General features: G+C 35.8%; 2 long non-coding RNA genes across 3 annotated transcripts in view; one reads left to right on the top strand and one right to left on the bottom strand.

Moving 5' to 3' along the window:
- Positions 1-10,391, top strand: part of LOC114889520 — a 38,639-nt gene extending 28,248 nt beyond the window's left edge. The window contains exons 1-4 of one of the 2 annotated variants that reach the window (XR_003792051.1): positions 1,465-2,086; positions 3,206-3,346; positions 3,902-4,089; positions 5,002-10,391. This is a non-coding gene — a long non-coding RNA (uncharacterized LOC114889520). Of the gene's footprint in view, positions 1-1,464; positions 2,087-3,205; positions 3,347-3,901; positions 4,090-5,001 lie in introns of those variants that run through there. The other variant, XR_003792050.1, reaches the window with a different exon arrangement.
- Positions 654-27,831, bottom strand: LOC114889546. Its single transcript, XR_003792055.1, has 3 exons — positions 27,814-27,831; positions 26,700-26,808; positions 654-794 (listed from the first exon to the last, which is right to left on the bottom strand). It is a non-coding gene; the product is annotated as an uncharacterized LOC114889546 (long non-coding RNA).
- Positions 27,832-27,883: the final 52 nt, after the last annotated feature.

Below are 27,883 nucleotides of genomic sequence, written 5' to 3' on the forward strand. Positions count from 1 at the left end.
GCATATGATGGCTTACCTTTTACTCTCTTATTGATGACTTTGATGAACAGTACTTCTTAATTTAGAAAAGCAGAAAATGTGCTTGTTTTTTCCTTTTGAACTATCAACTTTCCAAGTAGTTATTTAAATAGCCACCTTGCTGACATTGGAAATGCTCTTTCACATATATATATATTCATTGATTAAATGCATTTCAATGAATGATCATCCATCTCCCTCCCTCACTCTTGCTCTCTCCTGTTGTCTCACTGTTAGCCTGGCTTGCTTCCTAAGCTGTTTCCTATGTTATTTTGACATCACTCACTAATCTGTGCAATCTTCCTTACTTTTTGGCACAGGAAATCATGGACACACATACCTTCCTTGCTTTAGATTAGGAATCTGCAAATTCTCCAAAGAGCTCAGGTTGATGTTAGTAGGGAATAATACTTAAAGACCACAGTTTGGATGATAGGAATGTGCATTACTGTTACCTTTCCTGGGGAATAATTCGTTGACAGGCTTCTCTGTTTCTTCAAGAGAAGTTGGTCTATTTACACTTTATTATTATTTTTTTTTTGCGGTACGTGGGCCTCTCACTGTTGTGGCCTCTCCCGTTGCGGAGCACAGGCTCTGGACGTGCAGGCTCAGCAGCCATGGCTCACGGGCCTAGCTGCTCCGCAGCATGTGGGATCTTCCCGAACCGGGGCACGAACCCGTGTCCCCTGCATCGGCAGGTGGACTCTCAACCACTGTGCCACCAGGGAAGCCCAACACTTTATCTTTTTTAGAGTTGGTTTTGATCAGTTCTTTTTCTAAAAAAAAAACAAAAAACAAAAATAAAACTCTTTCACATATAGATTAAAATTTATTTACAAAATAATCTTGCATAATTAAAAAAATATATTCTTTTAGACATTTCCCCTTTGTCATTTAAAAGTTTTCTCTTCCTCTTTTTTCTTTATTAGGTAGGCCAAGAATTTATTTCTCTTACTGATTTGTTTTTAAGAATCAGCTATTTTATTTGTTTACCCCATCTTTTTGTATTTTTTGACTCATTACATTTTGTCTTTATTCCTTTCTTTTGCTTTACTTCAGCTTACATTCCTTTTTTATCTTTTTGTAGGGTGCTTAGTTCAGTCTTATATTTAGGTTAATATAACCATTTAAGTCTTTGACTTTTTTTCTGAGCACTAAATTGGTATGCCATCCATTCTGATGTTATTTTTGTCATCAAAATTTTCTAGAAAGTCTGATATTTTAATTGTTTTTAATATTTATTTATTTAGGCTGTGCCGGGTCTTAGTTGTGGCACACAGGATCTTCGTTGCGGCATGCAAACTCTTAGTTGTGGCATGCATGCAGGATCTAGTTCCCCAACCAGGGATCGAACCCAGGCCCCCTGCATTGGGATCACAGAGTCTTACCCACTGGACCACCAGGGAAGTCCGTGATATTTTAATTTGTATTTCCTCATTGAAACAACAGTTGCTTAGTTAAGTACATTGTTTACAAATAGAAAAGCTTTTAATTTTTTGCTGTTATTATTTAAATTTTTATTGTGTTATATTCAGAGATTGTTTCAAACTCCCTCCATTTTTATACTTATATTGTAATCACAGAAAATTTCTTCTCCATTCATTTCAAATTGAACCTTACATCCACTATTTAGATTTTTCGTAGGCTCTTATCTAGATTGCCACCCTCTAGGTTTTATCCCAAATATCCTTTTTAATAGATTCCCTGACACTCCTAGTTTCCCCAATTTCCTCATACCATTCACTTACTCTGCTCTCTCCAAAATTATAGTCTCCTTGTTCAGTTTTTAAATAACTGTTCAATATGATACATAACTGTTATAATATCTAAAAATCATTCAGATACTTTTCCATAAAGAATAAGAATGGTTGGTTCTAGATGTAAGGGGATAGAAGGAAAATCTGTGAAATGTTATGAAGTAAGCAGACTGAGCATCTAGGAGGGTTGAATAATAGTGAAACTCAACTGAATATATGTTAATTATACACATCTCTATGCACAGCAGGGAATGAACAGTATTGGTGGAGACATCTCTGTTTGATTGGATAACTGCTTAAAGAATTATTAGGTAAAACAAGGACCTTTTTCCTTTTACACATTTGGCTGAGCTACCTTGAATTTCCTTTAGTTCCTATATATATAGGAAGTAAAGTAGGAAAAAGTGCACTTAATCACTGCAGTAAGGTATGAGAGATTAGAGGTAGGGAGAAATGTCTTTTGAGTGTTGTGAAATTATTTAAGTGATAATTATGATATTCAACTGCATTACAGTGACTTTGTAATATTCTCTTCTAGTATCATAGTTTGACAGTTATCATTTTATTCTAAAGTTAATCATTTAACACCTGCTATGTCCCGGTGAATTTATTTATTTTGAATGAAATAGGAATTATATCTTCCTTTGGGATGGTTTGGGAATCAGAAACAGCAAAGCAAAGCGAAAATTAATGTATATATGTTGAAAACTGTGACATGAAGAAAAGAATCATGATGTTGTGATTGAGAATAAACGTGGATCTACTTACAGTCAGCAGGGCAAGCATTTCTTTGCAAGAAATGTTTAACCTAAGATGAAAGGATGAATAGTCAGCCTTTCATTGAGCCCAGGAGAGGTGATCCTTAGGAGATGAAATAGCCTGTAAAAAGCTGTATGAAATGGAAAGGTTGTGGGCATAATCTAGGAGCTGAACAGTAGCAAGTGTCCTAAGAGAGTAAAGAGGACAGTTTCTTCCAGAGAAGTCTTTAGGTAAGCAAAGGCCATATTATATTCTATGGTAACATGTTTGGATTTTATTCTAAGAGTAAAGGAAATGATTAATATTATTAAATGGGAACTCCTAAACTTTGATTTATATTGGAATCATCTTGTGAAGTTATTAAACATGTAGATGCCCAATTACTCCTTTAGATTTGATTCACCTTGGTCTGGGGTGGTACCCAAACAGCTGTACTTGTAAGAAGCTCTCCAGATTATTCTGATTGACACCAAAATCTTACATAATCTCTCATTATTCTCTCAGCTCATATTGTTTTGACTTAAAACTACCTTATTATATTGAAAGTTCTTTAAGCCATTTATTTCTTTTCAAGAATTGTTTTCATTTTGTATCCTATTTTTAAGATAGAAACTGTATGTTTTGCTGGCTGCTAGAAAGTTATCTTTGTTTGCTTTTTTGTTTTCTTTTAGGTTTACTCTCCAGGTATAAGACCAAGAAGTTATCTCCAGAGGATATTTATGAAATCAGTTTATCCCGATGGAAGATAATAGGAGGAAGTAAAACTCCTTGTCTTAAAGGATCTATTTTGAGAAATGAGTGGCAGAGCAAAAGTGAGTTTGAGGGTCAACAGGGACCTCGAGATAGATATTTCAGTTAAATGAAAATCATCTATAACATGCCAACATGTAGAAAACATTCATCTTTTACTCTGAATCAGAGAATTCATAATAGTCAGAAACTTTATGAATATAGGGAATGTGGAAAACCCTTTAGTTGTGGCTCAAATTTTGTTCAACATGAGAAAATTCATTCTGGTGATAAACTTTTGATTGTAAAGAATGTGAGAATACCTTTAATAGTGTCTATCGGGAGTTCCCTAGCTGTCCAGTGGTTAGGACTTGGTGCTTTCACTGCCGTCGGCCCAGGTTCAATCCCTGGTCGGGGAACTAGGATCCCGCAAGCCACGCAGTGTGGCCAAAAAAAAAAGTGTCTAAGTGTACATCAGAAAATTCTTACTGGTGAGAAACTATGAATGTAATGTATATGGGAAGGTCTTTAGTTGTAGCTATCAGCTTACTCTGCACCAGAGATTTCATACTGGTGAGAAACCCTATGAATGTCAAGATTGTGGAAAAGCTTTTCTACTTGTTTTTTTCCTTACACAGCATCAGAAAATTCATACAGGCAAGAAACCCTCTGAATGTAAGGAATGTGGGAAAACTTTTAGTGCATGTGGTCAACTTACCTGTCAGGAGAAAATTCATACAGGCAAGAAGCCCTGTGAATGTTAAGGCATGTGGGAAGGCCTTTAGACTTGATTTTTACCTCACTGAACAGAGAAGAATACATACAGGTAAGAAACCTTATGAATGTAAGCAATATGAAAAAACCTTTAGTGTGTGTGAACAGTTTAATTGACATAAAACAGTTCATACTGGTATAAAACCTTTCCACTGTAAGGTATGTGGGAAGGCTTTTAGTTGTAATGACAACCTTAGAGTACGTCATAGAATGCATACTGGTAAGAAATCATATGAATGTAAGGAATGTGGGAAGACTTGTGGGAGTATATTCTCAAGCTAGTGTACATAAGAAAATTCATACTGATGTGAAACCCTACAAATGTATAGAATGCGGGAAGGCCTTTAAATTTAGTTTCTATTTTACTGAGCATCAGATAATTCACACTGGTGAAAAGCCCTATGAATGTAAAGAACGTGGAAAGGCCTTTATTCATAGAACAGATCTAAAAGAACATCTGAGAATTCATTCTGGTTTAAAACTCTATGTATGTAAAGAATGTGATAAGGCCTTTAGTTGATGTGGACAGTTGACTCAACAGCAGAAAATTCATACGGCTATAAAACCCTATGAATGTAAGGAATGTGGAAAGGCCTTTAGTCATAGTGGAGACCTTAGACCATATCAAAGAATTCATATTGGTGAGAAATCCTGTGAGTGTAAAGAATGTGGGAAGGCCTTTAGACTTAATTCATACTTTACTGAACATCAGAGTTTTCATACTGTTGAGAAACCCTCTAAGTTATGTAGGAAGGTCTTTAGACAACATTCACATCTTTATTGGCATCAGAGAATTCATAATGTAACGGAATATAGGAGAGCCTTTCCATGTCATTTTCTGTTTACAGAATAGCAAAATATTCATGCCAGAAAGAAATTCTGTGAATGTGACTCTTTCCAGACATGTTAATTTAATAAGTGTGTAACAGCCTTCTAATACCTCTCAATCCTTCTTAAATTTTAGGAAGTTCGTATTAGGAAATAAACCTGTTAATGTAACTGTTAACCAAGAATTCCAAGAACAGAGACCTGGTTGAAGAAAAAAAGGAAAAAAGCGCTTTTATTTGGGGTTTGTTAGAACTGCAGCCCAAGAAACACAACCCACTCGAATTGTGTTCTGCTGGACTATAAAATGGCGTAGGCTTAAAAAGGTAAAAAACTGCAAAGTTACATAAATTGTCAAGAATTAGGATGTGAGCTGGCAAGAGGTAAGGGTGCTTGTTAAACAAGGATGCTTTGGGGTTCACAATGATTACATAATTGTGTCGGGGGTGGGAGACTTTTAAACTACAAGGTTGCAACTAGCAGCTGCTAGCAAATACTGTTTTGAAAACAGCTGGTGCTGTCCTTGAGTTTAATACAATTCAGAGAAAATTCAAGTTCTCAGTGATGCATGAATGTGTCTCAGACCAGATCCTCAGTGTCTGCCAGATTACATTTTTGTATGCCTGAACTATGAATACTCTATTATAATTTCAATTTGTCATCAAAATAATTGTGGGGAAGTTTTTAATCAATGACATATACTTATCATCATTGCCTTTACTATCTATCTGTGTGATAGTGGGCAACACATTTACCCTTCTGGGTGTCATTTATAAAATGGTACCCACCTAAAAGTGTGGTTGATAGTTTATAACATGTACAATTTTGCAAAAACTACCTGGCCAAAAAACTCCTTTGAATGAAAAATAGATATGATAATTTTTATTATTATCAACATTATACTTAGTGAGTTTCTTAATATAAAGACATAATGAAGGTAACAAATTTAGAAAGCCATTCATCACTTATTGTATTTCAGGAAATTCATCTTTGATAAAATCCATAAGAATATAAAGAACATGTAAAGATCAAATGCAGACTTCATTGCTTAAGTTCTACCAGAAAATTAGAGCTGAAAAGTAACCCTAAGGATTTAATGAGTGTGAGAATATTAAGAATATAGCTGGTGAAACATCAGGGAATGGTGTGAAGGATTTTACCAATAATATAGAAGTTAAAAGGATAACAAAGAGCAAACTGCCTAGAAAATATTTACTAACTTTATTATGAAAAATTTCTGACAAAAACATAGAACGCATTCTGTAATGAACATCCATTTACCCTTCACCTAGATTTGAAAATTTACACTTTGTATATTTGCTTCATTTTTCTATAAAATATAATTTTTGCTGTAGCATTTAAGAATAAATTGTAAACATTGTATCACTTTACCCTCAATAAATCAGTTTGTATCCTAGAAGTTAGGATATTACCAAAATATTATAATCATACCTTAAAAATTAATTCTATACATTCTAATATTCAGTCCATATTTAATTTTCCCTAATATTCTCAAGAATATCTTTTAACAAGGATTCACTCTCCAGACTCATACTTGTTAGTGGTTGTGTCACTTTTAAACTGAACAGCACTCCCCCATCTTTGTTTCATGGTTAGGTTTTTTTGAAGAATCCATCACAGTTGTCTTAGAATGTCTTAAGTTCTTGGTTTGTCAAATTTATTTCCTCATAATGTTGTTCATCTTGTTACACTGTTTCTAAATTGGAACTTAAGTAGAAGCTTGATTTGCCTCTTGTTAAACATTTTTAGCAAGAACACTTCACAGGTATCTGTGACTGCCAGATCTCTCATTATAAAACTAGCTTATTTTTTTGCAATTAGTAAGTAATTGGGTAATAATTTGCACCTCCTCTTGGAAATGTATATGTATAAATCTATATGTATAAAACAAGTAATAGATTAAACTGAAAGTCAAATTTTAAATTATAACCCATTCAGAGAGGACTGGTACTGAAATGTTTGTATTTCAAAATTTGTGAGATGTAGCCAAACCTCTACTCAGTGTGAAATTAACATCCTTCGATGCATACAGGAAACTAAAATTAAGGGATGGGACTTTTTGTTATCTCCCACCTCAGCACCTATTCTAGTGTCTTTCTCATATATTAGGCACTTGATAAAACTTGAAAAAAATAAGCAGTCAAGTGAAAAATTTTTTAAATTACAAAATAAAACGAATGCTAACAGAAGGAAGTAGTTAATACAATTTAAACTAGAAATTAATTTTAAAAAACACTCATAGACTTACCCAATTTTTCCAAATTTGATAAAAGAAAAGAAAAATGACACAATTATAGCAGCATGAATAACAAGAGGGATATTATTAACACAGATACTGATGTTGTTCTTTGTGAGGAAATACTATGTAAATTTATTTCAATATATACAAAATTCCAGTTAATTATTGTCTAGAAAGTGAACTTTATTGAAATTGATAAAACATAATCAAGCCTGAAAAGACCATTAATGAGTGGGAAAGTTAAATTTAGCAAAAAAGCTCCTTTTTATAAGCCAGCACTTACAATCTGTTAGCTCCTTGGATAAAAATTTCAATAATCCTTAACAGAATTTTCCCAGTTCATGCTGCATGACTGATGTAATCCAGATGACAAAACTAGAGAGTAGTTATTAAAAGGCAAAATCTAGATGAGTTCTAATTAAACAGAAAAGGCAAAAAGCTAAATAGAATATTTGTCAGCAAAATGATATAAAAGCATTATGCAGTAAATTCTCATTTATTTGAAATAAACCAGCATTGGAAATTTCTAATTATGTACATATCTAGCTTAAATGATTGAAAACAGAACTTGATTAATTCTCTTTTATTTTCTAGATTCATTCTCTTAGCCTTACTATCACTGATATTGTCCTGATTTCTCAAAATGAAAAAGTGCTCTCTCATTTTAACATTTTGAAGGTGATACAATTTAACAATCAGTGGCATCCTGTAATTACTTTCAAGTAAATACCAACCAAGATTTTTATGTGTATGAAAAGCTTTCATTGGTATTTTCTGGTAAGATCAACAGTGTTCCAGTATCAAAACATTTTATATTTGATGGAATGTATTGTATGTATATACACATGCCTATACACACTCTAGACATAAGGATTTAAATTTAATTCTTTATAAGAGTTTCTTGAAAACAACCGCCAAAACAAAGGCACTTCAATGTTTTTGTTTAGATTTTAATAAATGGTGCTGGGACTATTATACATACAATACATACCACATACAGGCAGCTCCTGAAAATCTAAATAACTTCTGGTGAATATCAGAGAATACCTGAAGTACTTGGCATTAGATCATCTAAGGAAACCAGATGATCTAAGACCAGAACACGAGAGAATATACACCACAATTTAAAAAGTAAGTGTGGCATAATGTGATCTATGTCTAGGGTTTGTCACAAGGAGCATGAGTGGAGACAATGGCAACAGTGAGATTGCTGGGAGAAGTAATTTCACCTAGCATATCACCCTTTCTTAAACTAGTTAGTAAGTACTATTGTGTGCTTCTGGGAGAATGTGAGAGGCTACTGATTGGTATTATTCTGGAAAAAACAGGAGCATCCCTATACTTAGGACTAGCTGGCAAGGAATTTTGTACCACAGTAGCCCTCCTGCTAGCCTGTCTCTCTCTAAAAACAAATCAGAGTACAAATCAAGGCAGCACATCCTAGTCCTGCCCTGAGGCAGATTACATCAAAAGGATCCTCAAGTGTAAAACTGAGTATATGTCAGAATACCAAACATTTGATAAAAGTAGATTCTCATATAATAGAGAAACAAAGCTAACCAACTGGAAATACTACCAGTAGAATAAACAGAACAGGACTTTTAAGTATGAATAGCATCCTCAAAATGATGTGAACATATATACTATATCCCCAAAACAGGATCTACTAGAGATTACACAAGTTATTTAAATGTTTTTGTGAAAGTAACTCAGTAGAGGGACTTCTGTTTCTAAAAAGATGGAATACATGTCCTTTTCCCTGTTCTTCCTGCTAAATACAACTCAAAACTCTGGACATTATATATAAAACATACAAGATGACTCTCAAAGATGAAGAGAAGCTAGGGACCACAGGACCTAAGGAGCAACATGGGGTGAGTTCCACAGGTTTCATTTTTATCCCAAACTTGGAGCTAAAGAAGCTGGTAATTGAAATGCTAATGTGCAGAGACTGAAAACAAGTCTCAAGAAAAGCCTGTTCTCTCCAACCAGAGAAACAGGAAAGGACAGCATAACAACATGAAACTTTTAAACAACTGCTCTACTTCAGGCAAACACCACCAAAAAATCTGTGGCCCTATCCCCACCACTGACACCAGACGCCAAATGGAGACTCTAGCCCTCTGACCTTTATTTGGTTGCAAAAAAGTATCCCCAATGTCCCTACCAGATTGTGTCAGAAAAAGTTGAGTATGAAGTCCAGCATTTAATGGGCCCCTCCACTACCAGTACAATGTCAATGGTGCCTAAATCGGGAGCCTGACCTTCCATAACCAATGAAAATATTGTTCAGGAAATGAGAAATCAAGAACAGCCTCAGATGAAAATGATTTTTAACAACAGGCATACCCTCAAAGAATGACTTCCAGGATTTGTTGCCAACAAAACTGTCCCCAAAGAATGCCTAAAGAAATACCTGTAAACAAAAATGAAACATTAAAGAATCGTGGAAAACAAGGAAGGTAGACAGAACACCATAAGAGCAAAACTGTGGGTAAAATAGACTTTCCTTTCCTTAATTATGTTTGACAGTTTAAACAAAAATCATAACACTGTCTAATATGGTCTTCAAGAAATCTTCAAGTCAATTAGAAATGAGAGAGAAGAAAGGAAAGTAAGGTTTCTACACTTACAGTGGATAAATGTTGAACCATTATACTTCAGTATGTACAGCTGGCCCTCCATGTCTGTGGGTTCCATATCCACAGGTTGAAAAAAAAATTCCAGAAAGTTCCAAAAAGGTAAACTTAAATTTGCCACATGCTGGCAACTATTTACATAGCATTTACATTGTATTCCCAACTATTTACATAACATTTATATTTTATTAAGTATTATAGGTAGTCTAGAGATAATTTACAGTATACAAGCATGTGTGTAGTTTATATGCAAGTACTACACCATTTTATGTAAGTAGGGAATTGGGCATCTGTGGATTTTGGTATATGCAGTGGGTCCAGGCACTAATACACTGTACCAGGGGACAACTGTATATATTATGTCATGCCTAGAACAACTCTTAAAAAACTATATAAGAGACCCCACAAATACTCTAAACAGAAAAATAGCAGAGTAGGAAACTACAGTCCATCCAACCACAAAAGTAATTAATAGACTGGCAAAAACAGAATCAACTTTTTCAAAAATCTGGTAACTAATCAAAAGCGTACAGCATTCAGAGAACTTCTGAATCAAGAAAAAAACAAGTGTTATCATAATAAGTGAAGAAAGACAAATACCATATGATATCACTTACATATGTAGTCTAAAATATAACACAAATGAACTTATCTATGAAAGAGAAACAGACTCAAAGATATAGAGAACAGACTTATGGTTGCCAAGTGGGTGGGGTGGGGTGGGGTGGGGGAGGGATGGATTGAGAGTTTGGGATTAGCACATGCAAACTATTATATATAGAATGCATAAACAAGTTCCTACTATATAGCACAAAGAACTATATTCAATATCCTGTAATAAACCATAATGGAAAAGAAAAAATAACCAAGTGAATCTCAGAGCTTTGTGGTATTTTAATTTACCCTGGTCCCATGCCTCATTCCCCAGCTCAGCAGCAGTCTTGACTACAACAGCCCACACTCCCAATACTGCTACCTAGAATCTATAGGAAAGGGGAAGTCACAATAGGAAAGGCAAATATATATTAAGGATTGAAGATTACTTAAATAACCCAGTATGTAGATTAAAAATAAATTTTTAGAATTGTAAAAGTGATAACTACAATAAACAGTAAAAGGATAAACATGAAGATATAAAAGGGAACATCAAAATAAAGGAGGAGGGAAATATAAAAATGTATATCTTTTAGAACATGACTAACTTGAATGATTATCATTTTAAAGCAAGTAGATATAGTTATGGGTCAGCATACTTGAACTCCACAGTAACTACAAAGCAAAAACCTACAATAGATTCACAAAATATAAAAAGAAAGGAACTCAAGCATATCACAAAAGAAAATCATCAGAAAAAAAAAAAGGACTACAAAAACAACTGCAAAACAAGGATTAAATGGCAATAAATATACACCTATCAATAATTACTTTAAACATCATTGGACTAAATGCTCCAATCAAAAGACATAGAGTGGCAGATTGGGGGAAAAAGAAAAAGAACCTGCAATATGCTGCCTAAAGACAATATGCTGGCAAAAGACACAGACTGAAAGTAAGGGGATGGATAAAGATATGTCATGCAAATAGAAAAGAAAAAGGGGGTAGCAATACCCATATCAAACAAAATAAAGGCCATAAAGAAAGACAAAGGCATTACATAATGATATAGGGATAAATAGAAGAGGAGGATATTACATTTGTTAACATGTACATACTCAAAACAGGAACACCTAAATATATACAGCAAATACAGACATAGAGGAAGAAACTGACAATGCAGTATTATGAGACTTTAACACCCCACTAACATCAATGGGTGGATCATACAGACAGAAAATAAATAAGGCAAGAGAGATCCCAAATGACACCAGTTGTACTTCATTGATATCTACAGGACACTACATCCAAAACAAACAGAATACACATTCTTTTCAAGCACCCATGGAATGTTTTCTAGGATAGACCACATACTAGGTCACAAAGCCTTAGCAAAGAAGAGGACAGAAATTATTTCAAGCATCTTTTCTGACCACAACGTTTGAAACTAGAAATCACCGACAGAAAGAAAACAGGAAAAGGAGGAAAACATAGAGACTAAACAACATGCTACTTTAAAACCAATGGATCAATGATGAAATCAAAGAAATCAGAAAACTTGTGGCAAAAGAAAATGAAAACACAACATTACCAAATCTATGATGCACCAAAAACAGTTCTAGGAGGGAAGTTCATAATGATACAGGACTTCCTCGAGAAATAAGAACAAAATCTCAAAAATAAAAACCCAAAAAAACAACCTAGGGACTTCCCTGGTGGTCCAGTGGTAATGAATCCACCTTACAGTGCAGGGGACATGGGTTCGATCCCTCGTCAGGGAACTAAGATCCCACATGCCATGGGGCAACTAAGCTCACACGCCACAACTACTGAGCTTGCATGCTTCAACTACAGAGGCTGTGTGCCGCAAACTACTGGGCCTACACACCCTGGAGCCTGCGCACCACAACTAGAGAGAGAAAACCCACATGCCACACCTAGAGAGAAGCCCGCACACTGCAACAAAAGATCCCACATACCTTGACAAATATCCCGTGTGCCACAACTAAGACCCGACACAGCCAAAAATAAATAAAATAAATAATAAATGAATCTTAAAAAAAGAACCCAACCTAAACTACCACCTAAAACAATTAGAAAAAGAACAAACAATGCCCAAAGTCAGCAGAAGAAAGGAAGTAATAAAGATCAGAGAGGAAATAAATAAGAGATTTTTAAGCTTCCCTGGTGGCACAGTGGTTAAGAATCCGCCTGCAGGGGACATGGGTTCGAGCTGTGGTCTGGGAAGATCCCACATGCCATGGAGCAACAGCCTGTGCACCACAACTAATGAGCCTGTGAGCCACAACTACTGAGTCCACATGCTATAACTACTGAAGCCTGCATGCCTGGAGCCTTGCTCTGCAACAAGAGAAGCCACCGCAGTGAGAAGCCCACGCACCGCAATGAAGAGTAGCCCCCATTCGCCACAACTAGAGAAAGCCTGCGCACAGCAATGAAGACCCAATGCAGCCAAAAATAATTAAATTTTAAAAAAATAGAAAAGATCAATAAAACCAATAACGGGTTCTGTGTAAAGTTTTTAAAAATGGACAAACCTTTAGCCACACTCACCAAAAAGAAGAGAGACAGGATCCAAATAAAATAAGAAGTGAAAGAGGAGAAATAACCAATACCACAGAAATACAAGAAATCATGACAGAATACTATGAACAGTTACATGCCAACAAATTGGACAAGCTAGAAGAAAGGGTCAAGTTTCTAGAAACAGAGAGCCTGCCAAGAATGAGTCAATAAGAAACGTAATTTGAACAAACTGATCACTAGAAGTGAAATAGAATCTGTAATTTTAAAAACTCCCTACAAACAGAAGTCCAGGACTGGACGGCTTCACTGGGGAATTCTACAAAACATGTAAAGAAAATTTAATACCTATCCTCAAACTATTCCAAAAAATTTAAGAGGAACACTCCCAAATTCATTTTTACAAGGCCACCATTACCCTGATACCAAAACCAGACAAAGACACTACAAAAAAAGAAATTACAGGTCAATATATTTGATGAATATAGATGCAAAAATCCTAAACGTATTAGCAAACCAAATCCAACAGTACATAAAAAGGATCATACACTATGATCAAGTTTGATTTATTCCAGGGTCACAGGGATGGTTCAACATTAGCAAATCAATCAATATGATACACCACATTAACAAAAGGAAGAATAAAAATCACATAATCATCTCAACAGACACAGAAAATCCATTTGACAGCATTCAACATCCATTCATTATAAAAAATTCCTGTCAAAGCATGAGAGTGTATATGGAACATATCTCAGTAAAATAAAGCCATTTATGACAAACCTACAATTAACATAATACTCAATGTGAAAAGCTGAAAACCTTTCCTCTGAATATTCAGAAACAAGTAAAGGACACCCGCTCTTGCCACTTCAATTTAATATAGTGTTGGAAATCTTAGCCACTGCAATCAGATAAGAAGAAGAACTAAAATGTATCCAAATTGGAAAGGAACAGGTAAAACTCACCGTTTGCAGATAACATGTTAATCTAGATAGAAAATGCCAAAGTGCCCACCCCAAAAATATAAAAAGTAATAAATAAATTCAGCAAAGCTGCAGGATACAAGATTAATATACAGAAATCTATGGTGTTTCTTTAATAATGAAATATAAGTGGAAAAAAATCCCATTTAAAAGTGTCAAAAACAATAAAATAGGAATAACCTTAACCAAGGGGGTGAAAGACCTATACACTGAAAACTATAAAACACTGATGAAGGAATTTGAAGATGATACAAAGAAATGGAAAGATACCACCATTCTTGGAAGAATTAATATTGTTAAAATGGCCATACTTCCCAAAGCAATCTACAGATTCAATGCAGTCCCTGTCAAAATACCCATGACATTTTCCACAGAACTAGGACAAATAATCCTAAAATTCAAATGGAACCACAAAAGACCCAGAATTGCCTAAGCAATCCTGAGAAAAAGAACAAAGCTGGACGTGTCACCTTCCTTGACTTCAGACTATACTACAAAACTCCAGTAATCAAAACAGCATGATATTCACTGTAGCACTATTTGCAATAGCCAAGACATGGAAGCAACCTAAATGTCCATCAAGACATGAATGGAGGGGGCTTCCCTGGTGGCACAGTGGTTAGGAATCCACCTGCCAATGCAGGGGTCACAGGTCCAAGCCCTGGTCTGGGAAGATCCCACATGCTGCAGAGCAACTAAGCTCGTGTGCCCACAACTAATGAGCCTGTACTCTAGAGCCTGTGAGCCACAACTACTGAGCCCGCATGCCACAACTCCTGAAACCCATGCACCGCACCTAGAGCCCATGCTCCGCAACAAGAGAAGCTACCGCAATGAGAAGCCTGCATACCACAACGAAGAGTAGCCTCCACTTGCTGCAGCTAGAGAAAGCCCGTGTGCAGCAACGAAGACCCAATGCAGCCAAAAATAAATTTTAAAAAGAGAGAGAGGAATGGATAAAGAAGATATGATATATATATACGATGGAATATTACTCAGCCATAAAAAAAGAATGAAATAATGCTATTTGCTGCAAAATGGATGGACCTCGAGATTATCATACTAAATAAAAGTAAGCCAGACAGGAAAAGGCAAGTATCATATGATATCACTTATATGTGGAATATTAAAAAAATAATACAGGGACTTCCCTGGTGGTCCAGTGGTTAAGACTCCATGCTCCCAGTGCAGGGGGTCCAGGTTCAACTCCTGCTCAGGGAACTAGACCCTGCATGCCACAACTAAAAGATCCCACATGCTGCAATGAAGACCTTGCATGCAGCAACAAATATGCTGCACACTGCAACTAAGACCCAGGGCAGCCAATAAATAAATAGATAAATATTGTTTTAAAAAGATACAAATGAACTTATTTACAAAACAGAAGTATACCCACAGATACAGAAAAAAAACTTATAGTTACCAAAGGGGAAGTGGGGGAGAGATAAATTAGGAGTTTCGGATTAACATGTACACACTACTATATATAAAACAGATAACCAACACGGGTCTACTGTATAGCACAGGGAACTATACTTAATATTTTGTAATAACCTATAAGGGGAAAGAATCTGAAAGATGTTATATGTATAACTGAATCACTTTGCTCTACACCTGGAACTAACAACATTGTAAATCAACAATTCGTCAGTAAAAAAAAAAAAGAAACAACAACAACAACAAAAACAGCATGGTATTGGCACAAAAATAGTCATGCAGGTCAATGGAGCAGAAGAGAGTCCAGAAATAAACCTATGCACCTATGGTCAATTAATCTATGACAAAGGAGGCAAGAATATACAATGGAGAAAAGACAGTCTCTTCAACTAGTTGTGCTGGGAAAACTGGACAGCTAAATGTAGGACAATGAGATTAGAACATTTACCTCACAACATATACAGAATAAACTCAAAACGGATCAAGAACCTAAATGTAAGACCGGAAACCATAAACTCCTAGAAGAGAACCTAGGCAAAACATGTTTTGACATAAATCATCACAATATTTTCTTAGATCAGACTCCCAAGGCAAAAGAAATAAAAGCAAAAGAAACCAAATGGGACCTAGTTAAACTTAAAAGCTTTTGTACAGCAAAGGAAACTTTCAAAAACACAAAAGGACAACCTACAGAGTGGGTGAAAATATTTGCAAGCAATTCAACCAACAAGGGGTTAATATTCCAAAATACACAAACAGCTCATATAAATCAATATGAAAAAACAAACAACCCAATCAAAACATGGGCAAAAGACCTAAATAGACATTTCTTCCAAGAAGACATACAGATGGCCAACAGGCACATGAAAAGATGCTCAACGTCACTAATTCTTAGAGAAATGCCAATAAAAACAACGAGATATCACCTCACAATGGTCAGAATAGTTATCATCCAAAAGTCTACAAATAAATGCTGGAGAGAGTGTGGAGAAAAGGGGACCCTCCTACAGTGCTGGTTGGAATGTAAATTGGTACAGCCACTATGGAGAACAGTATGGAGGTTCCTCAAAAAACTAAAAATAGACTACTGTCTGATCCAGCAATTCTATCCCTGGTATATATTTGGAAAAAACTAAAAACACTAATCAGAAAAAGTACATGCACCCCAATGTTCACTGCAGCACTATTTACAACAGCCAAGCTATAGAAACAACCCAATTGCCCATGAAGAGATGAATGGATAAAGAAGTTATGGTAGAAAACAAATGCTGGAGAGGGTGTGGAGAAAAGGGAACCCTCTTGCACTGTTGGTGGGAATGTAAATTGGTACAGCCACTATGGAGAACAGTATGGAGGTTCCTTAAAAAAACTAAAAATAGAACTACCATATGACCCAGCAATACCACTACTGGGCATATACCCTGAGAAAACCATAATTCAAAAACAGACATGTACCACAATGTTCATTGCAGCACTATTTACAATAGCCAGGACATGGAAGCAACCTAAGTGTCCATCAGCAGATGAATGGATAAAGAAGTTGCAGCACATATATACAATGGAATATTGGTCATCCATGAAAAGAAACGAAACTGAGTTATTTGTAGTGAGGTGGATGGACCTAGAGTCTGTCATACAGAGTGAAGTAAGTCAGAAAGAGAAAAACAAATACCATCTGCTAACACATATATAAGGAATCTAAAAAACAAAAATGGTTCTGATGAACCTAGGGGCAGGACAGGAATAAAGACACAGACATAGAGAATGGACTTGAGGACATGGGGAGGGGGAAGGGTAAGCTGGGACAAAGTAAGAGAGTAGCACTGACATATATACACTACCAAATGTAAAATAGATAGCTAGTGGAAGCAGCTGCATGGCACAGGGAGATCAGCTCGGTGCTTTGCCACCACCTAGAGGGGTGGGATAAGGAGGGTGGGAGGGAGATGCAAGAGGGAGGGGATATGGGGATATACATATGCATATAGCGGATTTACTTTGTTATACAGCAGAAACTAACACAACACTGTAAAGCAATTATACTCCAATAAAGATGTTTAAAAAAAGAAAACGTTATGGTAGAGATTGGTTCAAGATGGTGTAGTAGAAGGACGTGTGCTCATTCCCTCTTGCGAGAGAACTGGAATCACAACTAACTGCTGAACAGTTATCAAAAGAAAAACACTGGAACTCACCATAAAAGATACCCCACATCCAAAGACAAAGGAGAAGCCTCAATGAGATGGTACAAGGGGTGCAATCACAATAAAATGAAATCCCATAATTACTGGGTGGGTGACTCACAAACTGGAGAACAATTATACCACAGAAGTCCACCCACTGGAGTGAAAGTTCTGAGCCCTATGGAGGGTTTCCTAACCTGGGGGTCTGGAAATGGGAGGAGGAATCCCCAGAAATCAGACTCTGAAGGCCAGTGGAATTTGATGGCAGGACATCGACAGGACTGGGGGAAACAGAGACTCCACTCTTGGAGGGCACACACAAAGCAGGACCTGGCGGAAGGATCAGTGACCCTATAGGAGACTGAACCAGACCTACGTGCTAGTGCTGGAGGGTCTCCTGCAGAGGCAGGGGGTGGCTGTGGCTCACCGCAGGAACAAGGACACTGGCAGCAGAAGTTCTGGGAAGTACTCATTGGCGGGAGCCCTCCCGGAGTGGAGTCCACACACCATTAGCCCCACCAAACAGCCTGTAGGTTCCAGTGCTGGGTTGCCTCAGGGCAAACAACCAAAAGGGAGGGAACTCAGCCCCACCCACCAGCAGAGAAGTGGCTTCAAGTGTTACTAAGTTCTGCCCACCAGAGCAACACCAAGGTCTACACACCAACAAGTCCCTCCCATCAGGGAGCTTGCACAAGCCTCTTAGCCTCATCCACCAGAAGGCAGACAGGAGAAACAAGAAGAACTACAATCCTGCAGCCTGCAGAATGAAAACCATAATCACAGAAAGAAAGACAAAATGAAAAGGCAGAGGACTATGTTCCAGATGAAGGAACAAGATAAAACCCCAGAAAACAACTAAATGAAGTGGAGATAGGCAAACTTTCAGAAAAAAAATTCAGAATAATGATAGTGAAGATGATCCAGGACCTCAGAAAAAGAATGCAGGCAAAGATTGAGAAGATGCAGGAATCGGTTCACAAAGACCAAGAAGAATTAAAGAACAAACAGAGATGAACAATACAATAAGTGAAATGAAAAATACACTGGAAGGAATCAGTAGCAGAATAACTGAGGCAGAAGGATAAGTGACCTGGAAGACAGAATGGAAATCACTGCCACAGAATAAAGAAAAAACAATGAAAAGAAATGAAGACAGCCTAAGAGACCTCTGGGACAACACTAAACACACCAACATTCACATTATAGGGGTCACAGAAGGAGGAGTGAGAGAGAAAGGACCCAAGAAAATATTTGAAGAGATTATAGTCAAAAACTTCCCTAACATGGCAAAGGAAATAGCCACCCAAGTCCAGGAAGCACAGAGAGTCCCCTACAGTATAAAACCAAGGAGAAACACACCAAGACACATAGTAATCAAATTGATAAATAAAAGACAAAGAAAAATTATTAAAAGCAACAAGAGAAAAACGACAAACAACATACAAGGGAACTCCCATAAGGTTAACAGCTGATTTCTCAGCAGAAACTCTATAAGCCAGAAGGGAGTGGCAAGATATATTTAAAGTGATGAAAGGGAAGAACCTACAACCAAGATTACCCTGCAAGGATCTCATTCAGATTCAGCAGAGAAATCAAAAGCTTTACAAACAAAAACTAAGAGAATTCAGCACTACCAAACCAGCTCTACAAGAAATGCTAAAGGAATTTCTCTAAGTGGGAAACACAAAGAGAAGAAAAGGACCTACAAAAACAAACCCAAAACAATTAAGAAAATGGTAATAGGTACATATCGATAATTACCTTAAATGTAAATGGATTAAATGCTCCAACCAAAAGACACAGACTTGCTGAATGGATACAAAAACAAGACCCATATATATGCTGTCTACAAGAGACTCAATTCAGACCTAGGGACACATACAGACTGAAAGTGAGGGGATGGAAAAAGATATTCCATGCAAATGGAAATCAAAAGAAAGCTGGAGTAGCAATACTCATATCAGATAAAATAGACTTTAAAATAAAGAATGTTACAAAAGACAAGAAAGGATGCTACATAATGATCAAGGGATCAATCCAAGAAGAAGATATAACAATTATAAATATATATGCACCCAACATAGGAGCACCTCAATACATAAGGCAAATGCTAACAGCTATAAAAGAGGAAATCGACAGTAATACAATAATGGGGACTTTAACCCTCACTTACACCAATGGGCAGATCATCCAGACAGAAAATTAATAAGGAAGCACAAACTTTAAATGACATAACAGACCAGATAGATTTAATTGATATTTATGGGACATTCTATCCGAAAACAGCAGATTACACTTTCTTCTCAAGTGCACACGGAACATTCTCCAGGATAAATCACATCTTGGGTCACAAATCAAGCCTTGGTAAATTTAAGAAAATTGAAATTGTATCAAGCATCTTTTCTGACCACAATGCTATGAGATTAGAAATAAATTACAGAGAAAAGAAAGTAAAAACACAAACACATGCAGGCTACACAATACGCTACTAAATATCCAAGAGATCACTGAAGAAATCAAAGAGGAAATAAATACCTAGAGACAAATGACAATGAAAACACGACAATCCAAAACCTATGGGATGCAGCAAAAGCATTTCCAAGAGGAAAGTTTATAGCAATACAATCCTACCTCAAGAAACAAGAAACACCTCAAATAAACAATCTAAACTTACACCTAAAGGAACTAGAGAAAGAAGAACAAACAAAACCCAAACTTAGTCGAAGGAAAGAAATCATAAAGATCAGAGCAGAAATAAATGAAATAGAAACAAAACAATAGCAAAGATCAATAAAACTAAAAGCTGGTTCTTTGAGAAGATAAACAAAATTGATAAAATTTTAGCCAGGCTTATTAAGAAAAAGAGGGAGAGGAGTCAAATCAACAAAATTAGAAATGAATAAGAGGAAGTTACAACGGACACCACAGAAATACAAAGCATCATAAGAGACTACTACAAGCAACTCTATGCCAATAAAATGGACAACCTGGAAGAAATGGACAAATTCTTAGAAATGCACAACCTGCCAAGACTGAATCAGGAAGAAATAGAAAATATGAACAGACCAATCACAAGTAACGAAACTGAAACTGTGATTAAAAATCTTCCAACAAACAGAAGTCCAGGACCAGATGGCTTCATAGGTGAATTCTATAACACATTTAGAGAAGAGCTAACACCCATCCTTCTCAAACTCTTCCAGAAAACTGCAGAGGAAGGAACACTCCCAAACTCATTCTACGAGGCTACCATCACCCTGATACCAAAACCAGACAAAGATACTACAAAAAAAGAAAATTACAGACCAATATCACTGATGAATATAGATGCAAAAATCCTCAACAAAATACAAGCAAACAGAATTCAACAACACATTAAAAGGATCATACACCATGATCAATTGGGATTTATCCCAAGGATGCAAGTATTCTGCAATATACACAAATCAATCAATATGATACACCATATTAACAAATTGAAGAATAAAAACCATATGATCATCTCAATAGATGCAGAAAAAGCTTTTCACAAAATTCAACACACATTTATGATAAAAACTCTCCAGAGGGACTTCACTGGTGGTGCAGTGCTTAAGAATCTGCCTGCCAATGAAAGGGACATGGGTCCGAGCCCCGATCCGGGAAGATCCCACATACCATGGAGCAACTAAGCCCATGTGCCACAACTACTGAGCCTGAATGCCACAACTACTGAAGCCTGTGTGCTTAGAGCCCGTGCTCTGCAACAAGAGAAGCCACTGCAATGAGAAGCCCGTGCACCACAACAAAGAGTAGCCCCTGCTTGCCACAGCTAGAGAAAGCCCACACGCAGCAATGAAGACCCAATGCAGCCATAAATAAATAAATAAATAACCAAATAATTTTATTTATTTAAAAAAAGACTCTCCAGAAATTGGGCATAGAGGGAACCTACCTGAACATAATAAAGGCCATATATGACAAACCCACAGCAAACATCATTCTCTATGGTAAAAAACTGAAAGCATTTCCTCTAAGATCAGCAACAAGACAAGGATGTCCACTCTCACCACTATTATTCAGCATAGTTTTGGAAGTCCTAGCCATAGCAATCAGAAAAGGAAATGAAATAAAAGGAATCCAAATCAGAAAAGAAGAAGTAAAACTGTCACTGTTTGCAGATGACATGATACTATACATAGAGAATCCTAAAGATGCCACCAGAAAACTACTAGAGGTAATCAATGAATTTGGTAACGTTGCAAGATACAAAATTAATGCACAGAAATCTCCTGCATTCCTATACACTAACAATGAAAGATCAGAAAGAGAAATTAAGGAAACAATCCCATTCACTATCACAAGAAAAAGAATAAAATACCTAGGAATAAACCTACCTAAGGAGATAAAAGACCTGTACTCAGAAAACTATAAGACACTGATGAAAGAAATCAGAGATGATACAAACAAATGGAGAAATATACCATGTTCTTGGATTGGAAGAATATTGTGAAAATGACTATACTACCCAAAGCAATCTACAGATTCAATGCAATCCCTATCAAATTACCAATGGTATTTTTCACAGAACTACAACAGAAAAATCTTAAACTTTGTATGGCGACACAAAAGACCCCAAACAGCCAAAGAAATCTTGAGAAAAAAAATCTGACCTGGAGGAATCAGGCTCCCCAACTTCAGACTATACTACAAAGCTACAATAATCAAGACAGTGTGGTACTGGCACAAAAACAGAAATACAGATCAATGGAACAGGATAGAAAGCCCAGAGATAAACCCACGTACCTGTGGTGAACTAATCTATGACAAACGAGGCAGTGGTATACAATGGAGAAAAGACAGTCTCTTCAATAAGTGGTGCTTGGAAAACTGGACAGCTACGTGTAAAAGAATGAAATTAGAACACTCCCTAACACCATACACACAAAGAAAACCTCAAAATGGATTAAAGACCTAAATGTAAGACTGGACACTATAAAACTCTTAGAGGAAAACATAGGAAGAACACTCTTTGATATAAATCACAGCAAGATCTTTTTTGACCCACCTCCTAGAATGGAAATAAAAACAAAAATAAACAAATGGGACCTAATGAAACGTAAAAGCTTTTGCACAGCAAAGGAAACTATAAACAAGATGAAAAGACAACCCTCAGAAAGGGAGAAAATATTTGCAAATGAGTCAACGGATAAAGGATTAACCTCCAAAATATATAAACAGCTCATGCAGCTCAATATCACAACAACAACCCAGTCAAAAAATGGGCAGAAGACCTAAGTAGACATTTCTCCAAAGAAGACATACAGATGGCCAACAAACACATGAAAAAATGCTCAACATCACTAATTATTGGAGAAGAGCAAATCAAAACTACAATGAGGTATCACCTCACACCTGTTAGAATGGGCATCATCAGAAAATCTACAAACAATAAATGCTGGAGAGAGTGTGGAGAAAAGGCAACCCTCTTGCACTGTTGGTGGGAATGTAAATTGATACAGCCACTATGGAGAACATTGTGGAGGTTCCTTAAAAAACTAAAACTAGAATTACTGTATGACCCAGCAATTGCACAACTGGGGATATACCCAGAGAAAACCATAATTCAAAAACACACATGCACCCCAATATTTATTGCAGCACTATTATGATAGCCAGGACATGGAAACAACCAAGATGTCCATCAACAGAGGAATGGATAAAGAAGATGTGGTACATATATACAGTGGACTATTACTCGGCCATACAAAGGAATGAAACTGGGTCATTTGTACAGATGTGGATGGACCTGGAGACTGTCATACAGAGTGAAGTAAGTCAGAAAGAAAAAACCAAATATTGTATATTAACACATATATGTGGAATCTAGAAAAATGGTACAGATGAACCGGTTTGAAGGCAAAAATAGAGACACAGATGTAGAGAAAAAATGTATGGACACCAAGGGGAAAGGGTGGGGGGGAGATGAATTGGGAGACTGGGATTCACATATATACATTAATATGTATAAAATAGGTAACTCATAAGAGCCTGCTGTATAGAAAAATAAATAAAATAAAATTCAAAAATTAAAAAAAACCCAAAAACCTGCTGTATAGCACAGGGAACTCCACTTCGCTGTACAGAAGAAACTAAGACAACATTGTAAAACAACTATACTCTAATAAAAAAAAAAGTTATGCTACATATACACAATAGAATACTATTCAGCCATAAAAATGTATGAAATTCTGCCATTTGCAGCAACATGGATGGACCTAGGGAATATTATGCTTAGTGAAATGTCAGAGAGTGAAAGACAAATACTCTATGATATCACTTATATGTGGAATCTAAAATAAAAAAGAGAAACTAGTGTATATGTAAAACAGAGACTGACTCACAGATAAAGCAAAAAAAAACCTAGAGGGTACCAAAGGGGAGAGGAAAGAGGGAGGGGCAAATTAGGAGTATGGGATTAAGAGATACAAACTACTATGCATAAAATAGATAAGCAATAAGGATATATTGTATACACAGGGGATTATAGCCATTATCTTGTAATAAACTTTAATGGAGTATAATCTGTAAAAATACTGAAGCACTATGCTGTACACCTGAAACGAGTATGATACTGTGAATGAATTATACAAATAAATAACAAGGCATAATAAATAAAACAATAAATGAATCCTATTACATGGATCAATTTAATGAAAAACAAACGAATACTAATCATTATGAAATAGATAATTTGAATAGCCCTATATAACTATTAAGGAAATTGAATTCATAATTTAAAATCTCCCCAAAATACAATCTCTAGGCTCAGATAATTTTGGTAGAGAATTCTACCGAACTTTTTTTTTTCCCTTTCTTTTTAGCTTTCCACAGGATCAGTTGAACTGCCAAACATTTAAAGAACCAACTCCAATTCTAGACAATCTCTTCGAGAAGCATAGGATCACTTATGGAGCCAGTAAGAACTTTATACCAAATGCCAGTATTCATTCTATGAAGCCAGTATTGACTTGACACCAAAACCAGACAGTCCAAAAAAGAAAGCTACCAACAAATATTTCTCATGAATATAGCTGCAAACTCCTTAGCAAAATACTAATAGAATTTAGCAGCATATAAAGAATTACTATTAACCATGACAAGTAGGGTTCATTCAATACATGCAAGGCTGGTTCAATATTTGAAAATCAATGTAATCTGCCATATTAACAGACTAGAAAATTACTTGATCATATCAATTGATGTAGAAAATGTATTTGACAAAATTCATAACCCATTCATGATTTAAAAAAAAAAAAACTTTCTGAAGCTAGGAATGATTGGGTAGCTTCTTCAACTTGATAAAGAGTATCTACAAGAAATCTACAGTTACCATCATATGTAATGGTGAATGACTGAATGCTTTACCCATAAGACTGGGAACAAGGCAAGGACGTTCACTCTCACCACTGCTACTCAACATAACTCCGTAAGTCCTACGCAGTGAAATAAGGCACAATAGGGATTTAAACATTACAGCTCAGAAAGGAGTGCCTAAAACTGTCTCTTTTTGCAGATGATGTGATGATTTATGTAGAAAATCCCACAGAATCTACTACAGATGAACTTCTAGAAATAAGTGATTTTAGCAATGTCATAAGATACTAGATCAACTTGCAAAATCAGTTGTATTTCTATTACTAGCAATGAACATGTGGAAACAAAAATACAATACCATTTACAACTGTGTCAAGAATTAAATACATAGATGCAAATCAAACAAAACAAGTACAGAACTTATAAGCAGATAAGTACAAAACACTGATAAGAAATTTAAGATCTAAATAAATAGGTATTCCTTGTTAAGAGATTGGAAATTCAACATAGTCAAATGTCAGTTCTCCCCTAACTGACATACAGGTTTAATGCAATTCCTATCAAAATCTCAGCAAGGTTTTTAATACAATATTCTAAAATTTATGTGGAGAGACAAACAGCAGTAGCTAATACAATTCTGAAAAAGAAGAATAAAGTGGTAAGACTCCCTCTACCCAGTTTTAAGGCTAATTACATAGCTATAGTACTCTACTGTATGATATTGGCAGGGGTTGGGTATAAAGTCAATGCAACAGAACAGAGGATAAAGAAATAGCCCTACACAAGTATGGAAAACGGATTTTTGACAAAGATGTAACTCAGTACAATGGAAGATGGATAGTCTTTTCAACAAATGGTGCTGGAACAATTGAATATCCATAGGCAAAATAATCTACCTAAAAATTACACCATATACAAAATTTAGCTTACAATAGATAATAAATTGTAAAAGTATAAAACTTTTAGAAGATAAAACAGAAAATATTTCTGACCTAATTGGTGGTGACACATTACACATGACACCAAAAGCATGATCATAAAAGAAATAAGGGGTAAATTAGACTTTATCAAAATATAAAACTTTTGCTCGGCTAAAACCTTGTTAAGCAGATGAAAAGACAGGCTACAGACTGGAAGAAAGTATTTGCATACCTAACCAGAAATCCAACAAATCACAATAATCTAACAGAGAATTCATAAATAGAATATATAATGCGCCCAAAACTCAGCAGTTAAAAACAACAACAACATTATATTTAGAAAATGGGCAAAAGGCATGAAGAGATATTTCACCAAAGAGAATTCATGGATGGCAAATGAGTACATGAAATGATATTCGGTGTCACCAGCTATTAGCTAAAAGCAAAATTAGAACCACAATGAGAAACCACCACATGCCTATTAGAAAATCCAAAATTGAAAATAGCAACAATACTATAAATTCTGGCAAGGATGTTGAGAAACGGATCTCTTGCATATTCCTGGTGGGAATGTAATATGGTACAGCCACTCTGGGAAAATAGTTTGGCAATTCTTTAAAAAATAAATGGCGGGGGTGGGGAGTAAATTAGGAGTTTGGGATTAACAAATACACACTATATGAAACAGATAAACAAGGACCTACTGTATAGCACAGGGAACTATATTCAGTATCTTGTACTAACCCATAGTGGAGAGGAATCTGAAAGAGAATATATATATGTACACACACAAACTGAATCACTTTGGTGTACACCTGAAACTAACACAGCACTGTAAATCAACTATACTTCATTTTAAAATACATATATATATATATATATATATATATATATATATATATATATATATAAACTTACCATATAACTCAGCAGTTGTACTCCTGGACATTTATCCCAGAGAAATGAAAGAATTTGCCCACACAGCATTGTGTGCCTGATTGTTCATAGCAGCTTTATCTGTAGTAGCCTAAAATGGAAACAACAAAAATGGTTCTCCATACCATGTAATACTACTTAGCATTAAAAAGGAATAAATTATTGATACATGTAACAATTTAGATAGATCTCAAGAACATTATGTTTAGTTCTGGAAGCCAATCTCAACGGGTCATGTACTACACAATTCCATTTATATAACATCCTTGAAATGATGAAATTATAGAGATGTGAAGCAGATTAATGGTTTCCAGGGATTAGGGATGGTGGGGTGGGGTGCAGGTGTGATTTATAAAGGGGTACAGAAACATCTTTGTGGGGGTGGAATAGTTCTGTATGTTGATTGCAGTGGTGATTACATGAATCTATGCACATGATGAAATGACATAACTATATAAACACATTGTACCAATGTCTAATTCTGGGCTTTGATATTGTACTGTAATTATGTAAGATGTAAGCATTGGTTAAAAACTGGGTGAAGTATAATCAGGACTATCTCTGCACTATCTTGCAACTCCCTGTGTATCTATAATTATTTCAAAGTTTAAAAGTTAAAAAAAAAACTTTCAATAAATGGGCTGAAAAGCAAAATGCACACAGTTGAATTGTGAACTAGGAAGCCAGGGATTAAATTGCTATACAATCCAGAAGAAACCAAAGGTAACAAAGAGATGCAATATATGGAACAAAACGACATAAAAGATAGAAACTGATTTTCCTCCAACCATTTAATATAAGTCCCAGAAGACAATAGAGCTAATTGAGGAGAGATAGTAGTAATCAATGAAAATTACCTCAAAATAAAGAAGGATGTATGTCCTTAATTTGAGAGAGGCCTACCAAGTTAATAAAATTCTATTTAATAATTATTCTGACATATTTTTCATTTTAACATCTATGAAACTGAAATGCATCTTTATATCAGAGACATGTCATAGTTTAATTCAATGTTTTCTTTCCTTTTCAATGGTACATAAAATAACTGTGGTCCTAAACGTGACTTCTATGAAAAAATTAAGTAAAAAATAAGTACCAGGCTTCCCTGGTGGCGCAGTGGTTGAGAATCCGCCTGCCGATGCAAGGGACACATGTTTGTGTCCCGG

Source organism: Monodon monoceros, unplaced genomic scaffold (genome assembly GCF_005190385.1).
Source record: "Monodon monoceros isolate NGI ecotype Baffin Bay Population unplaced genomic scaffold, NGI_Narwhal_1 Super_Scaffold_10, whole genome shotgun sequence".
Lineage (NCBI taxonomy): Eukaryota > Metazoa > Chordata > Mammalia > Artiodactyla > Monodontidae > Monodon > Monodon monoceros.